This window comes from Anolis carolinensis, chromosome 1 (assembly GCF_035594765.1).
Source record: "Anolis carolinensis isolate JA03-04 chromosome 1, rAnoCar3.1.pri, whole genome shotgun sequence".
NCBI classification, from domain to species: domain Eukaryota; kingdom Metazoa; phylum Chordata; class Lepidosauria; order Squamata; family Dactyloidae; genus Anolis; species Anolis carolinensis.
In genome coordinates, this window is record NC_085841.1 from 197,306,648 (window position 1) to 197,323,687 (window position 17,040).

The window sequence follows — 17,040 nt, forward strand, 5'->3', positions numbered from 1 at the left end:
CTAAAAGAATATTAAAAGTGTTCAGAAAAGCCAAGAAAAGTGTTGCATGGAAATGACAACCCTGACCGTAGGTGAGCACCAACATTTAATTCTAGATACATATGAAGATTACTCTTCAAGTAAAATACTAGATTTTTTTTGAGTGAGAGTGACTTTCAACCAGTGAAATTGTGTCTTGTTTCTTTACCAGAAATAATCCAATTTTATTATGTTTCAGGTTTCAATAGGAAACATTTTTCATAGCTTTGTTTTACCTAAAACAACAACAGACTTGCAAATAAAATACATTACTTTTTCTTTTTTCTCTGTTTTCTTTTTAATATCCTCACTTTTATACAACACACTAACTGAGCAGGAAACTCTTTATTACAAGCCTCCTCTCAGAGATTGTTGTAGCTAAAGTTTTTGTATGCTGTGGGGGAAAAAGAGTTATAATTGTTTTTGCAATTTAGTACAGATAGAACGGTCTACTTTCAATAGACCAAATCTACGGATATTTGGCATTTGGAACTATAGCTTTCTGTAGTGAAGTTTATAATTTGAAACAGTTGGTCACATTTTGTCAGGATGTGTGTGTGTGTACAGGTATAAATTTCCATTTTAAAAATCATTTCGATATTCTTGTATTATTTCACATCTTACTAGCTTACAGTTTAGAAATGCATTAAACCATCCCCCAAGCTGCATTTTATTCCAAGGATTTCTTGCTGCCCCTGATCTTTGGTCAGCTATATTTTTGCCACAAATATTATGTCAACTTTACAAAAAGACAGATTGTATGCTTTGAGCACTCTATAGGTAAATTTACTGTCATGACCTCTGGTTTGCTGTAGAAATCTTATTTTAATCATTGCTTAGGTAACTAGAAGAATAGTTTATGTCCTTTGTTTCCTACAGATGGAGCTCAAGTATAAGTCTGAAATCAATACTATTTTACAGCAAAAACATGTACAAATTAGACCATCTATTAAGCACTATAAGTAAAATCCAAAGATGCATGGTTTTGCATTCCTAAAGAGATGTTGAACTTGTGTTCTCAGACAATACTCTCCTTCCCATGAGTAAAACATCTTTGTAACTGTGAATATAAAAAGTACAAGGAGATCAAGGGTTTACATTCCAAGAAAAACAATTATTGGACATCAGTGGTGAAGCACAACTATAATATTCGAGATCTAAGCATGTGTTGCCTTATGATAGGTCCAAAGTAGTAGCCTTAATTCAATCATCTTGCCTATTATTGAGAGTTTTAACTTTGTTTGTTCTATAACACATTTACAGTAGAGTCTCACTTATCCAACATAAACGGGCCGGCAGAACGTTGGATAAGCGAATATGTTGAATAATAAGGAGGGATTAAGGAAAAGCCTATTACACATCAAATTAGGTTATTTACAAATTAAGCACCAAAACATCATGTTATACAACAAATTTGACAGAAAAAGTAGTTCAATTCGCAGTAATGCTATGTAGTAATTACTGTATTTACGAATTTAGCACCAAAATATCACGATGTATTGAAAACATTGTCTACAAAAATGCATTGGATAATCCAGAATGTTGGATAAGTGAGACTCTACTGTATTTGTTTTCAGTGGTCCATGATATTTATAGAACTCCTTTCCAGCACCAGGTTTAAATGAGCTAAAATAATTTCCTGATAGGTTTCTTCATTGTCCAGATTTCACATGAATAAAAATTAGAAATACTATGTAATTGATAATTCTGCCTTTAGTATTTAATGCTATGTCTTTACACTTAAACTTAATTTTATCCATGATTCCCAGAATAGGGATGGAAATAATATTTTTAAATATCACCTCCAAAAGTGGGAAACAAAACCAAAACTGTTTCAACATTTAAGAATTCTAATCTGATGAAAATAGTTGCAGTTATTACTTATTTTGTGAAAGTAGCATTTTCTGCAGAGAAAATGACATTTCAATACAATATTATCATTTTCTGTACAACCTTTGTTGTTCAATTTATTCCCTACTTATGGTGACCCTATTGTGGGGTTTTCTTGGCTAGATTTCTTCTGAGAGGGTTTGCTTTTATTCTGAGATGGTGAATGTGACTTACTCAAGGTCACCCAGTGGATCTCCAGGACTAAGTGAAGATTTTTTCCAGAGTCCTAGTCCACCACTGACACTGGCTCTCATTTTAAACCTTTAACCCTTTTGAATTTATTTCCTAATATATTTTGCACCCTCAGATATCCCACCCACACACACACACACAAATTCATTGGAAATAAACAAACAAATCTATCTGGAGTGAAAAACCATTTAACAGTTTCGGTTTTTTGTGGTGATTGAAACTAATTGGTTGGCTTTCTGTAATGATAACATTCTAGTAATTATTATTTTTTAAATTACATACCTGCATATAAATGATTACATGCAAATTATATACAAATTTCTACCCCCTTTTGTCTTATTTTCTAATTTTTTATCATGTCAGAAACGAATTGAGAACATACTGCATGTCACTTCTGGTGTAAGAGAATCAGTCATCTTCAAAGACGTTTCCAGGGGATGTGTTAACATCCTGTGGGGGCTTCTCTCATGTCCCCACATGGGAAGCTAGAGCTAACAGATGGGAGCTCATCCCATCTTGCAGATTCAAACAACCAATCTTTAGGTCAGTAGGTCATCCAATACAAGGGTTTAACCCATTGCTCCACTGTGGCTCTCTTATTTTATAATGGGATGACATGAATTTCTTAGTTTTCTTAGGTGAGGAATCTTCAGAGATAGTTTTTCCAGTTCCTTCCTCTGAGATATAGTTCCTGGTATTCTTCAGTGGTCTCCCATCTAAATATTAACCAGGACTGACCATGTGTAGCTTCCAAGGTCAGAAGACTCTAGTGCCTTTAATGTATTTCGGTTTGCCACACAATTTAGATTAATTGAACATTAAACTGGTTAATCTAATTGGTTCAACAGTGGAAAACCAAATTGGTTCGACAATGGAAATTAAATAAGTTAATCTAAATTTGCTGAGTTTATTTTCTCTTCTCTCACTTTTCATGATAATGAAAATCACTTTTTCAATTGTTCACAAAATGTTTTTCTCTCTTGACACAAATCAGCCTTTTCGAATACATATAAACCCACAATATCATTCTCCTCTATTATCTAGTGTTGCAAGGCAATAATTTAAAAGGAAAAATTAAACATTCGCCCAGGGAGTATTTTCTGCTCCTTCTGTTATATGATTGCCTGGAGTTTGGGGACTTTTTAAAATAAGGTATGTTGCTAGAGGCACTGTTCTGGCCTCACAACAGATAAATAAATGTGGCAAGGTTACCACATGAGGTAAATAGTTTTCTGAAAGGAAATGAAATACTGATCATATTCAGCTCTTCCTCGTTCTTCATTTCCTAGCTGGCTATCCTGATTTATTTCTACTGAAAAGAGAAAGCTGATGGTAAGTCACCTATTTCCTAAGGGGAGCATCAACTTACAGCAGCTTTTTGTAGGGTCTCCTTGCTAAGCAGAGACGAAGCATACTACCTTGGTATATGTTTATTACAACTGACTGTTCTGTCAAAGTGCCCTTTCCTCACTGTTATCATAGGTCTTAGTGTATAAAGGTGGGAAGGCGAGTTGCAGTAATGAAATGACTTTCATTTCTCTTAAATGTAACCCACAGGTAAGACATGTCAGGCCAACTCCTCCATCAAAATAGCTTGAGAAGGAAAGTTATGCCAGTGAAAAAGAGGAAGTAAATAGCATTCTTGGAGAAAAGTGATACTGCCCACCAAATGTTATAAAATAATATTAAATGGAGATCTTGTAGCCACTCCACTCGTACATAGGCATTGTCTACTCTTGCAAAAAAACAAAACAAAAAACAAACAAAAACAAAAATCCTGGATTCATCCCAAATGGGAGATTGGCTGTCCCCACAATGCATAGCCCAGCCATTTCTGGTGAGTACTGAGGTTTTTGTTTCAACTAATTTTACTATAAACTTAGGAATATATCACAGGTTTGGACCAGTCTGGGCAGTGGGATTGGATCTGATTTGGTCTGATCCACTGTCAAAACTGCACACTGATGCCATCACCTTTTCCATTGGTACTGTGATGCCTAGGGCACCTTTGACCCTGGACCCTGTGCCCTTTCTGGACCCGGATGAAGAAGATTTGGGTTTTCTCCCAAGCTAGCAAGATTCGACACCCTTCCAGATGCCTCATGTTGACATTTCCGAGCCAGAGCCAATTAAGAATGCCCTTGAAACAATGCCGGCTCTCCCAGATTCTCTGGAAAACTTAGCTTTTGATCGTAGGGCATTTGTAAATACAGACAGATCAAACAGACAGAGCCTCCGGAGAAGCGCCAGATTAGCGGAGCGTGGTGACTATGGTTAAGCCCAGTTCTCTTGGGAAGAATTGGGGAGTTAGACATCTGGTGTAATAACTGTAACAAGCTCAGTTCTCTTGGGAAATTTTAGGGAGTTAGGCACCTGGTTTGGGGGAAGCTTATAAACTTCAATAAAAGTGTTGTGTTGAGAACTTGCCTTTGCGGTGACAACTTTACATCTCACTAAGAAACATCGTCTCCAGCTCCTGGTTTCCAAGCGGCCTGACGGTGCACTTATTCTTGAGTAGACCAGGCGCCGGTCTACCTCCTTGCCAAGTTTGGACTGTGTTTCAGACCCAGAACATCTAGTTCCTGCCTTGCCCTGAAATCCTGTTTTTGGACATTTATTCTAGAGAACTCTTCTTGCTACTTGCCCTTTTCCCCACTCAAAACTCAGGCGGAGTTTGAGTGTGTTTCGGTTTCTGGATTTTAAACTCTAATACTGGACATAAGACTCATACTTATTGGACAAAAACTGATCTTTACTGAAAGGTCAATTGCTTCTACAACTTTGCTGCTTATTTCCTTTTGGAACTTTATTTGCTTTAATAAAGATATTATATTGTTATTGGTCTTTGTGTTGGTTTTCGGTGCTCCAGCTGCCTTGGGCATAACAGGTACATGGAAAGGAAATGGATCATGATTGTGTCACTGCTACTTCCTTACAGTCTTTGGGCACCCCATTCTGACATAAATATGAAATAGTCAAAAATACAAAACTGTCCATGTGGGTGGCAAGGATAGCGAGAGTTTTGCTTTCCATTGGTTCAGTGTACACAAACTTTGTTTCATGCACAAAATTTAAAAACATTGTATAAAATCACCATCAATGTATGTATGTGTTTATGTATATGAAACATGAATGTCGTGTTTAGACTTAGATCCCATCTCCAAGGTATTCCATTATATATGTACATGCATTGCATATGCAAAACTGATATTCCAAAATCTGAAGGGGGGGGGGGGAATCCAAAATACTTCTGATCCTAAGTACTGTAATTTGTATACTTGTAAGCAACTGATAAAAGGTAAAGGCTTTCCCCTGACATTAAGTCCAGTCATGTCTGACTCTGGGGGTTGGTGCTCATCTCCATTTCTAAGCCAAAGAGGCAGCGTTGTCCGTAGACACCCCCAAGGTCATGTGGCAAACATGACTGCATGGAGCTCAAATAAAAACATTTTAGAAAAAAACATACTGCTTCAAAAATTATTGAAAACAAAACATTTTAAACAGACCAGATTTTACGTGGAACAGCACAGTTTTAGCGCAAAACTGAAAGCGCAAAAAGATACAGCCACCTTCACTTCCTTTGGCAGGGTATTCCACTCTCAGGGTGTTTGTACCTTGAGCTCACTGAAGAAAAGTCAGACCATGAAAGTAACTGATAAATTATGAATACACACATTTCCCCTGGCAATCGTGTTTGATTTGTCTGAGCTACTTGCTTTTCTTTTGCATCCTTTTATTAAGGGCCATCTGTAATGGACAGGCATCCCAAGGGTCTATTGCCTCTTGAAAAGCTTTCCACTCTTGGAACCACAGGAGTCTCTTAAGAGCACAACAAATGATGAATGCTAATTTGCTAGTTTGTTTGCATTGTCTACTTGTCTGCATCCTGATTAGTATTGCAAAAGTTACTGGAGCAAGGTCAACGCTGTGTATTTTGAGCAATTTCATATACTCTACTAGCAAAAAGATAAAACAAGAACAATGGTGACAATATTTATTTCTTCCCTGCCTGTTCCTTTGGATCGAGGGGAACAACAGCAAAGCAAAATATAAGTAAGGAAAAGTACTACCATCAATTGTTGTTGTTGCTGTTATTGTTGTATGCATCTTCAGGTGGACTCTAACTCTATGGATCTCTTTTATAGAGTTTGCTTCAGAGGAAGTTTGCCAATTTCTCCCAATAAAATTGAGAGAGTATCTTTTGCCCAAGGTCACCCACTAAGTTTCCACTGCTAAGTGAAGATCTGAAGCCTATCGTAGTTCAATGCTCAAGCTATTGCACCATAGTACTGTAATTTTTAAAAGAAAACAACTCACTGTTAATTTCTACAGGAAAAGGATATCTTGTTGAAAAAAATATTTAAAAGACGCTGGGCAGACATTCTGGTTAACCTTTTTATTATGGACATTACAATACAAGGAACTAGAGTAGAGTCTCACTTATCCAAGACTCTCTTATCCAAGGTTCTGGATTATCCATGGCATTTTTGTAGTCAATGTTTTCAATATATTGTGATATTTTGGTGCTAAATTTGTAAATACAGGAATTACAACATAACATTACTGCATATTGAACTGTTTTTTCTGTCAAATTTATTATATAACGTGATGTTTTGGTGCTTAATTTGTAAAGGTTAAAGGTTTTCCCCTGACGTTAAGTCCAGTTGTCACTGACTCTGGGGCTTGGTGCTCATCTCCATTTCTAAGCCGAAGAGCCGGCGTTGTCCGTAGACACCTCCAAGGTCATGTGGCCATTATGACTGCATGGAGCGCTGTTACCTTCCCGCCAGAGCGGTACCTATTGATCTACTCACATTGGCATGTTTTTGAACTGCTAGGTTGGCAGGAGCTGGTACTCATTCCGCTCCCGGGATTTGAACCTGGGACCTTTTGGTCCACAAATTTTAACACACTGTGCCTGGGACCTTTTGGTCCACAAGTCTGCTTTAACACACTGTGCCACCATGTAAAATCATAATCTAATTTGATGTTTAATAGGCTTTTCTTTAATCCCTCCTTATTATCCAATATATTCGCTTATCCAAGGTTCTGCTGGCCAGTTTAGCTTGGATAAGTGAGATTCTACTGTATACTGCTTCAGAAAAATAACCCAAAATAGTATGGGCAGCATTTAATATTGCACAAGGTAATACCCATTCACCTGACAGAACATTCCTTGTCAACCTACTGCAAGCCCCCTGTGCATCCAAAAAATTGTTATTTTTCATTTCAATTTTTATAGAAAAAGAAAAAGAGGAGAGAAGAAAGAACTGAGAAATGAAGGAGACAAGAAAAAAATGCAAGTAAATAAATACAAGAAAGGACATAGATGAAGAAGATAATGTACTTAATCATAGACTTGGGTGGTTTGTTCTTTTTAGTTTCTATTGTCTCCATTACATATAGAAGCAGGAAGCTATATTAAACTATCTGAATCTTAATTGTTCACAAGTCAGTACCAGTAATAAGGAGTATAAGGTCTGAGCTCTAAGCGATGACGCTTGTCTTGAATTCCAGCTTTGCAATACTATGGATTTGTCTGTTAGTGTGAATACAGAAAATCATTTTCCTGCTTGCTCTCCTAGTTTCAGTGCTGGGCATCTGAGAAGCACATTTTCTATTGCAAATGATTTATTTAAGACCACACTGATTCCTACCTCAAGGTCTGTCCGAAGAGGTTATTATGATTTGACATTTCCATAGAAGCTGTGCAAGATTTTTCTGCGGTTGCCACCACTTCAGCACCAGTTCTCTAATTCCAGAAGGCACAGAGTGTGAAAGAGTCGGTGTAAAATGTAATGCTTTATGAGAGTGCTAAAGAATGATTTAGCCGGCAAAATGGTTAGTAATGATTCATACCAAGGAGGAAGGAATAATTAATATGAATTCCCTAATATAAAGAATTTGGACTGATTAAAACAGCTGTAGGAAAATCTATGTTAAATGCAGAGTTACAAATGTCAAAGCAAGAATAGAAGAGATTAAAGACATAATTGAGGGACAGGAAAAAGAGAAGCTGAAGGAAGAGATGGTAAGGAAAATGTAAGAAATCGAGCAAGGAAGTATAAGAGACTTCTTAAAGGTGATTTGGAATATACAGAGGAACAAGGGAAGAAAGAAGATGCTTAAACGGCTCATGCTTCCTGTTTATAGCTATTGCAGTAACATCTTAAAGATAATGTTTATATTTCATCAGATTTACATAAAATTTATTTTAAAGACTTTTGATGTATACACAATACATAGTTGTGTCCACAGCAATAGTTTTTTGTTTTCAGAAGAACGGTTTTATGTTTTCGGAAGAACACCCCTCATAGGTATACAACCGTATAAATTGTTTACTTCTAATAGTTATGTAGCTTTGGGTTAATGTCATACTGAAGCCCAGAGAGGAGATGTATGACCTTTAAAATCCCTTGTCGTTATAACAGTGTGAGGTTTGATTCATGTTTCAGTAGCACTTGGCTAAATAGCAATGCTGGCTATCAGATGCTATTTTATTTTATTAATGTTCCACCCAAGTGATATTCCTTTCCTCCAAAATATTATGTGACTGCAAGTGAATTTAACTGATATGGTTTGCACTATTAGAATCTAGGTCAATATCACACTGCATGGTTATAGCATTACTATTCCACTTTAACTACAATGGCTATGTATTTATTTATCGTATCAGAAGCAAACCGAGGGTACAGTTGTAATGTATTTAAAACACAACATAATTAAAAACTTGGCATGATACTAAATGTCCTTTGACCAGTAGCTGGCCACTTGGAGGGCCTCTGGTGTTGCTATAAAAAGGTCCTCCATTGTGCATGTGGCAGGACTCAGGCTGCATTGTAATGGGTGATCTCTGGTTTGCTCTCCTCCGTACCCACATGTCGCAGACTCCACTTTGTAGCCCCATTTCTTATGGTTGGCTCTGCATCTTGTGGTGCTAGGGTTCAGTGCCTTCCAAGTCGCCCTGTCTTCTGTGTGCCCAGGAGGGAGTCTCTCATTTGGCATCAGCCATGGATTGAGGTATTGGGGACATGAGAGAAGCCTCCCTGCAGGATCAAAACACATCTAGGCACCCCCTGGGCAATGTCTTTGTAGACAGCTGATTCTCTCACACCAGAAGAAACTTGCAACATGCAATCAAATGAACTGCTGTAGCTGCCTCCTATGGAATCCAAGGTGTTGCAGTTCAGGAAGGTCCTTTAGAATTCAGGCTCAGAAAACACTTGGGCTTCACCTACTTTAGATTCCAGAATTCCACAGGAGGCAGCCATAGCAGTTAAAGTTGAATAATAGCACTATAGTAGTGTAGACAAGGTCCCCATGACTTTCTTTCAAACAAACTAGCAAAATGTGGGCTAGACAATACTACTTTTAGGTGGATTTGTAATTGGTTAAATGACCAAACCCAAAGGGTGCTCACCAATGCTTCATCTTCATCCAGGAAAGAAGTGACTAGTGGAATGCCAAAGGGTTCTGTCCTAGGCCTGGTGTTGTTCAACATCTTTATTAATGATTTGGATGAAGGTTTATAGGGTGTGCTTATCAAGTTTGCAAATGACAACAAATTGGGAGAGATCGCAAATACTCCAGAAAAGAGGATCAAAATTCAAAATGACAGATTAGAAAGCTAGGTCCAAACTACCAAAATGAATTTCAACAAGGAGGAATGTGAGATACAGTGTTCCTTCACTTATCGCTGGGGTTAGGTTCCAGGACCACCCACAATAAGTGAAAATCCGCGAAGTAGGGACACTACATTTATTTTAATATTTATACATTATTTTAGTAGTTATACACTATTTTAAATCTTTATCACCCAATCGTGTGTTGATAAATCACCTCCTCCTCTTGTTGTCTCTTGGGCTCCTTTTCTCTCGCTTTGGCTTCACCTTCCTGCCTTCCTTAGGCTGTAAATTGTAATTTTTTATTATTTATAATAGTCTTTTAGAGTTTATTGAAAAACCGCGAAACAGTGAATCTGAGAAAAGTGAACCGCGAAGTAGTGAGGGAACACTGAACTACAATTAGGCAAAAAAAATTGAAATGCACAGATACAGGATGGGTGGCTCCTGACTCAACAACAGCACGTGTAAAAGAGATCTTGAAGTCTTACTGGAAAACATGTTGAATGCAAGCCAACAGAGTGAAGCAAAAACAACAGAAGCAAAAAAGATGGGGATTTGGGGCTGTATCAAAAGGAGTATAGTGTCTAGATCAAGGATGCCTCTCTATTCTACTTTAGTCAGATCTCATCTGGAATACTGTGTCCAATTCTGGGCACCACAATTCAAGAGAGATATTGGCAAGCTAGAACATGTTCAGAGGAGGGCAACTAAAATTATCAAAGGTCTGAAGACCATGCCCTATTTATACAAAACTCATGCAAGGCCTCCTGAGTGTCCTCAAAATAAAACTAGATGTGACTCTGAAAATGTGATTTCTTTTTGTACACCACTCCTGGCATATAGTTCCAATGGACAAAGAGAAAATAAATGTTGACCCAGCCTTTGAAGCAGCACAACCTTGGAGGTCTTTTTTATTGATCCAATGCATGAATGTTGTTTATAGGGCCTATGTAGATTTCTATGGTCCTATTTGGGTATTTTATGATGATGCTTACAGGTTGGGAACTAACTCGGTGCTCAGATGGTATTACATGCATCACAGCTCTGTGTCACTTACTCAAGGCAAATAATCTTACCAAAACTATATTGTTCAAAAGGCATGAGATGCCACCATTTTGGAATTCTGGGTGCTTGTGCACATTGACCATCCAAAAACTTCGTTTATTGGAGATGGCCAGTCTTTATGACACATACCACTTTTTCTTCTTTCTGACACTCCAAAACATTCAAGGAATAAAATCATATTCATGATAGGCTCCATATAGGCAACTGATTGACCATAGTGCAAACAAAAAAACAGGCTAAAATGTATTTACTTTGCTACAGCAGTGTCTTATACTGTAAGTTACTTTTGTTTAAAAAAGTCCTTCATTTTCTAGACTGAACTATATATCACCACCAAACCTAAACATTTATATGTAAGAATATAGGGTAAAAAATCAACCCCGTAAAAACTGAGTTGACTTAAACATGGGACAATGTGAACACTGTACCTTAAAAAAAAAGGAACCATCCCCTTGTCTGAGTAGAGTGGCAAAAGGCCAGAGAATAGTCTATCCCAGGAGAATGCAAACGTAGCACCAACTTTTTGAATATCTGGGTGGGGAAATTGCTCCTAGCCCCCTAAGCTAGCATTGGTGCTTTCCTATCTCCATGGAATGATGTTCAACTTATCCATGGGTCATATACTCTCTAACTATTTGTATGTTTTCAGGTTTCTTTTTGTTTTGTTTGTTTCATCACACATTCTCTTTCCTCCATTAGATGACATATTTGGGTGTTAAATCAAGTATTTATAAGTAAAGCTACCTTGATATATTTTACAAAGAAGCCTGGAACTTTTTATTCACTCTGTGGCAAGTAAGTGGTTATGGGATTTTTGTTGGCCAACTTCTCCCTTGCTACTATGAGTATTCTCCTTGAAAGATCCAGCACTAGCTCTCGCATTTCCTAACATTAACAGATTATGTAGTTCTGTTATATGGAGATGCACTGAGAATGTATGTGCTATATATCATAGTTGATAGAAATTCCAGACATGTGCATGAGCCTTCAAGTCACCTGTCAACCTATGGAGACCCCATGAATTTCACAGGAGTTTCTTAATAACCACCATCAAATAACAAATCCCAGGATTCACACGAGTCATGAAATTAAAAATGGGGTCAAACTACTATAGATGAATGAAATAGTTATATTTTCTGTGTGAAGTTCTGTGGAGTAGATTTTATTCCTATTTTTCTGCTATCACCTTTACACTGGTAAGAGCATATGCAAACACACAACCACTTATGTGCTGGTTTGTATGTAAAGTGCTTGAAAACAATTGTGCTTTGGTCGCGACCATTTTAAAAATTCAGCAGAAAGCTTTACAATGAAAATCTATGTTTGTCAGCCTCTGGGTTTTTATAGAATGTTACCAAATGAGGATTATTATAATCATAAAAATGTTTCCCTTTTTGTCTGATTTATCTCAAGGGTTTGAAAGGCAGTTTGATTGGACTGCCATTCTGTAAAATTATTCACATAAACCACTACCTGCATTGCAAGCTATGTATTCATGTTTTATTGTCTGCTGAAGAATTTTTTTGTGTTATTGACAGGAGTGATAAATGATCTTTATCATGTTCTCTCCTAGCAAGCTGCATGTAATAAGAGCAAGCATTAAGCAATTATTTGAAGAACATAAAAGAAAGGATCAACACTAACTTTTCACTGCAGTGCTTAAGGGAAGATTATGTTATATTTGCAAGTTTCTGAAAGTGTTGTTATGGCTCAGAAGAGCATTTGCACTAATTTCAATGGGCCTCAGGCCTTTTGGGTTCATTGCTTGTTATTCTCAAGAAATCTGAAACATTTAGGAGCTACTGCAGATAATAATACACAACCCAATTACAAGGCTGGGCAGAAGTGGGTCAGCTACCATATGTTGTCAAATGAGCAAATGGTATTGTTTTCATGTTTATCATGTATATATCAGCACAGTCTCAAAAGTCTCAGTATTTTTATGACTGAACATAAGGACTGAATATATTTGAACTCTTATTTCCTATACCTTCTTCTCTCAGTCATCTCCATTCCATGGTATTTGAAATCCAGAGACTGGATTCAGTAGAGTTCCTAGAATACGTGCCCCATAGGGATACTCCGGAAGCTGTAAAACAAAACAAAACTTTTATTGAAAAAAACAAAACTTTTCCAAGCTTTCTAGAGACTACATGGATGAAGAGAGTAATTGGAGCCCCATAAATAGGTGACCTGGAGTCCTCTGGATATTTTGGAGTAGATCTCACATCATCTGGAAGGCAACAGGTTGGGAGAAAGTCTGAAGTGATTCCTTTGTTTGATGAACACAGACTCCCCCGATAATGCAAGGTTGCAAATCTAGGCATCTAATGCAGGCATAGTACCTCACACTTTTCTCTTCCCAGTCTGTGGATGATGGGGATCACTCTTTCCTATACATGGAAGAATATCACCTGGAGGAGAGCACCTGAAAAAGGGTGTTATCAATGCAGATCTTATTTGTAAACAATGTTGTCCTATATTATGTCTCTTTTGCAGAAAAAAAATCAGCAGTTTTTTGTTATGTAACAAATAATAACTTTTTCAATATTAATAGAAGATTTGTCTTGAGTCCACTCAAACAAAAAGGGCTGGCTAAAGTAAAGAAAGAAAAGAGGAGGTAAAATTGACCCTCTATCAATGGATTCTGTATCCCCAGATTCATCCACCCTAAAACTTGAAACATTCCAAAAATAAAATTCTAAAAAGCAAATCTGGAAGTTGACATTTTATATAAAGGACACCATTTCACTATGCCATTGTTTATTTGATCATCCACAGGTTTTGGCATCTATCAATCCCGGAACAAAACCCTAGAGGATACCAAGGGGCCACTTTATTTTGGTTATCAAGCTAATACAAATATAATTAAGATACATTTGAAGTTTGATCCCATATATCCAGCAAACCTCAAAAATATTACAAAATAGATTAGATAAAGTAGTTGAATAATATGTAAAATATTCGGGAGAAAATTTTCTAGTTTATACCTTTTACTGTTTCTTCATCTTGTTTAATATCTCCAATAAGTTTAAGCTAACTAATGTAGTTTTCCTCTTCCCACTTTTATCCTCTCAAGACCTGGTGAAGTAGGTCAGTCCTAGAAAAAGTAACTGACCCAAGGCTGTTGAGTCATGTTCATGGCTCTGGGGGCACTTAAATGCTGGATATCCCAAGTTTCATTGCTCTTAAGCTAGTGATAAGACATATGGAAGGAAGCTGTGCTGAAGGCAAGTAAGTCCAAATTTTAATTCTCATGGCTCAGGGAGCACTTAAAACTCAACATCCCAAGTTCAATTGCCTAGTGATAAAGCATGTGGAAGGAAACTGGACTGAAGTAAAATAAAACTAAATTTCATTTGATGTTTTTATCATATTTGACTATGTATATTTGATGTAAGAAATCAATGGGATTTGGAACCAATAGACACATGCATCGTACATTCACATATCTAAAAGGGAAAATGCATATGGTATGTGTCCACATGCCTGCTACTAAGAATGGGATCCTTGTATTTCTGGTCCAGAAGGCAGCTTCAGCAAATACTGTAGGACCAAATAGACTTGCATAGTGTTGTTCTGGAAATATAATGTTCAAGAATCTCCATCAATGCACGTGCCTTCCTTTCACTTCAAGCAAGAACCATTGATTGTGACTCCATGAAAAGAGAGTGGGAAAACTTCATATACTTCCACTTTAATTACAGATGTGAACTATAGAAGAGCAACCATTTGTCTAAATCAATGGCAGGCAACTATGGCACATTCGATGTTGGAGGACACTTCTGTAATTATTAATTCTGTTTGATAAGATTGATGGCAGCTATAGTTGAATGAAGCTAGGTAAACCACAACAATCTATTCTACTTGAATCTAAATATGGTGCGGTTCAGATTCAAGCCTCTGCAAGAAAATTCGGCAGTAGATTAATTATTTCTATAATATTTTGCAACACTTGCACACACCTCATAGTAACAGTATGAGGTACACAGACATGCATCACTTCTCCATAAAGGGAAGGTTTCCTAAACTCCTTAGACATCATCAATTAACCTTTACTGGAATCAAATTTTGCCCTTTAAAAGTTTTTAATGCCCATTAATTGCTACAGTGTTTCAAAATGTAACTCAATTTCATCTCTCAGTGAAATGTTAGCGAAATAACTTATTGTCCTACTCATTACGTCTCTTTATTTTCATTATGCCTCTCAATTTTTTTAAAAGAGAGAGATTAAAAGTATCTGAAATTATTATCTATTATACTCCAAGAAAGTTAGGACAAGTCCCACTACTTTTGAAATAGAACTTAATTGCTGCCCCTTGCTCACCATGCCAACAACCCATTACTTGTAATTGTGGTACTTATCTCTAATAGCTAACATATTCTAGAATTGACTGATGTGTCATAATAGGTTTGAATCTCCAGATGGCAATGAAAATCCACTGCATGATCTTGGGAAGGTTGTTATCTCTCAGCTTCAGAGGAAGGTAAAAGTGACCTCTCTCGGAACAAATTTTGCCAAGATAATCCTGTGATAGGTTCACCTTAAGTTGGAAACGATTTGAAGACACACCACAATCCAATATCACTAACAGCAATGATAGATGAAAGACTAACTCACATCTGTTGGGTTTTCAATGTATCTGTGAAGACTCAAGTGTCAAGTTTCATGTATATTCAGCATTAATATTTATAGTTTTTTAAATATTAAAATGTGTGAAGACAACAAAATGGTTCAAAATCTTCTGTACCTTAACTTAGTAGTATTTACTGATTAGCCCTTAGGCCATATCACAGTACCAAGCCAAACAAAAAGGCTTGGTAAAACATTATTAGACTCCATATAGTAAGTTAAATAAAACATCTATAACAATGCAGTAAATAAATATGATAAAACTGAATATATACATCATGTTTCCATATCACCCCTACAATTTAACCCATCAGCCCCACATATGTGATTTTCAGATATATTGCTTTACTGTTTTATATGTTATTTTTGGGCCTTGGCCGCACATAAAATATGTTGTTCTGATGTGGGATTCCCAATGAATTGTCAGTTTGATATATGAACCAAGGTACAAGTCTGTTCTGTTTTGTCTTTCAATAACAGCCTTAAAACACTGTGGTAAGTAAATGAAAACTGCTTTACTTTAGCAAACATAAAGTACAGCACACTCAGTGGAATAATGCAAAAGGAAACAAGGAAGTTTTAGGGCAAACCCAGTTCTTAGTCTCTGTTAAATTCTCAAATCAAATAGCAGTCTTACTTCAGACAAAGAAACAGCAATAAATCCTTAGGAGCAGTTTCCCAGATGCAGACTTGAAGCAGTTTGTTACCAGCAAGAGCTGGCTTCACCTGCTTCTGCTTTATAGCCCTGAGTCCCCTCCCAGCTGCTAGGGCAGTTCCTAATTACTCAGCTGCATTTCTGGCAGCTATTCTAGCTGAACATCTTTGCTCTGTTTCCTTTTGTTTCTCCTGAAATGTGGGTACTTGCAAAATCTCCTCCTCAGATTCCAACTCACCCTCAGATTCAAGAACACTTTCCTGCTCCCCTTCCTCTTCTGAAGAAGAGGAATCCCTAACAAAGTCTCTCATCTTCTGGTACAATTTACAATCAAATAATATGTGTGCTATATTCTCAATTTAAGGTGCTCTGCAGATACAAATCCATTCATTATAAGGGATGCGGTTAAATCTCCCAAATCTAACCATTGTATTTAGCTGATCAAATCTAGCTTGAGTGAATACCTCCCTAAAATGTTTTGGCATTTGAATTTTTAAATTTGAAAGGTATGTTTAAATCATCTCAGCCATTTTAGGTTGGCAACCTTACTGAGGGTGGCTATATCGTTTTGTGCTTCCATGTCCAAAATTCTTTGTATAACACTCTTTTTTACTTCATCGCTTACAACCTTAACTTAGTAAATAATGAAAATGGGGACTGAAGTCAGAAAGCTATGATTTGAAAAAAAACAGGTAGAAAGGAACTAGATCAAATTCTCATGTAAATTATACCATTAAATGCAAAAGACAGAATTGTATATACTCATTTTCACTTCCTGTGTTTGTACCCATTTTCATTATGCAGTGCAGGATAGTGAAGAAAGCTGACAGAAAGAAAATAAGGGTATTTGAAATGTAATGGTAGAGAAGAGTTCTGTGGATGACAATGACAAAAGACAAATAAATGGATCTAAGAGCAAAACAAGCCCACACCAGTAGTCAAAATGACTAAATTGAGGTTAT

General features: G+C 36.9%; 1 long non-coding RNA gene across 3 annotated transcripts in view; it reads right to left on the minus strand.

Moving 5' to 3' along the window:
• LOC103280023 (uncharacterized) overlaps positions 1–17,040 on the minus strand; it is a 1,071,411-nt gene that overhangs the window by 787,803 nt on the left and 266,568 nt on the right. For all 3 annotated transcript variants that reach the window (XR_010000971.1, XR_010000972.1, XR_010000974.1), the window contains one exon: positions 12,781–12,879. This is a non-coding gene — a long non-coding RNA (uncharacterized LOC103280023). The remainder of the gene's footprint in view (positions 1–12,780; positions 12,880–17,040) is intronic.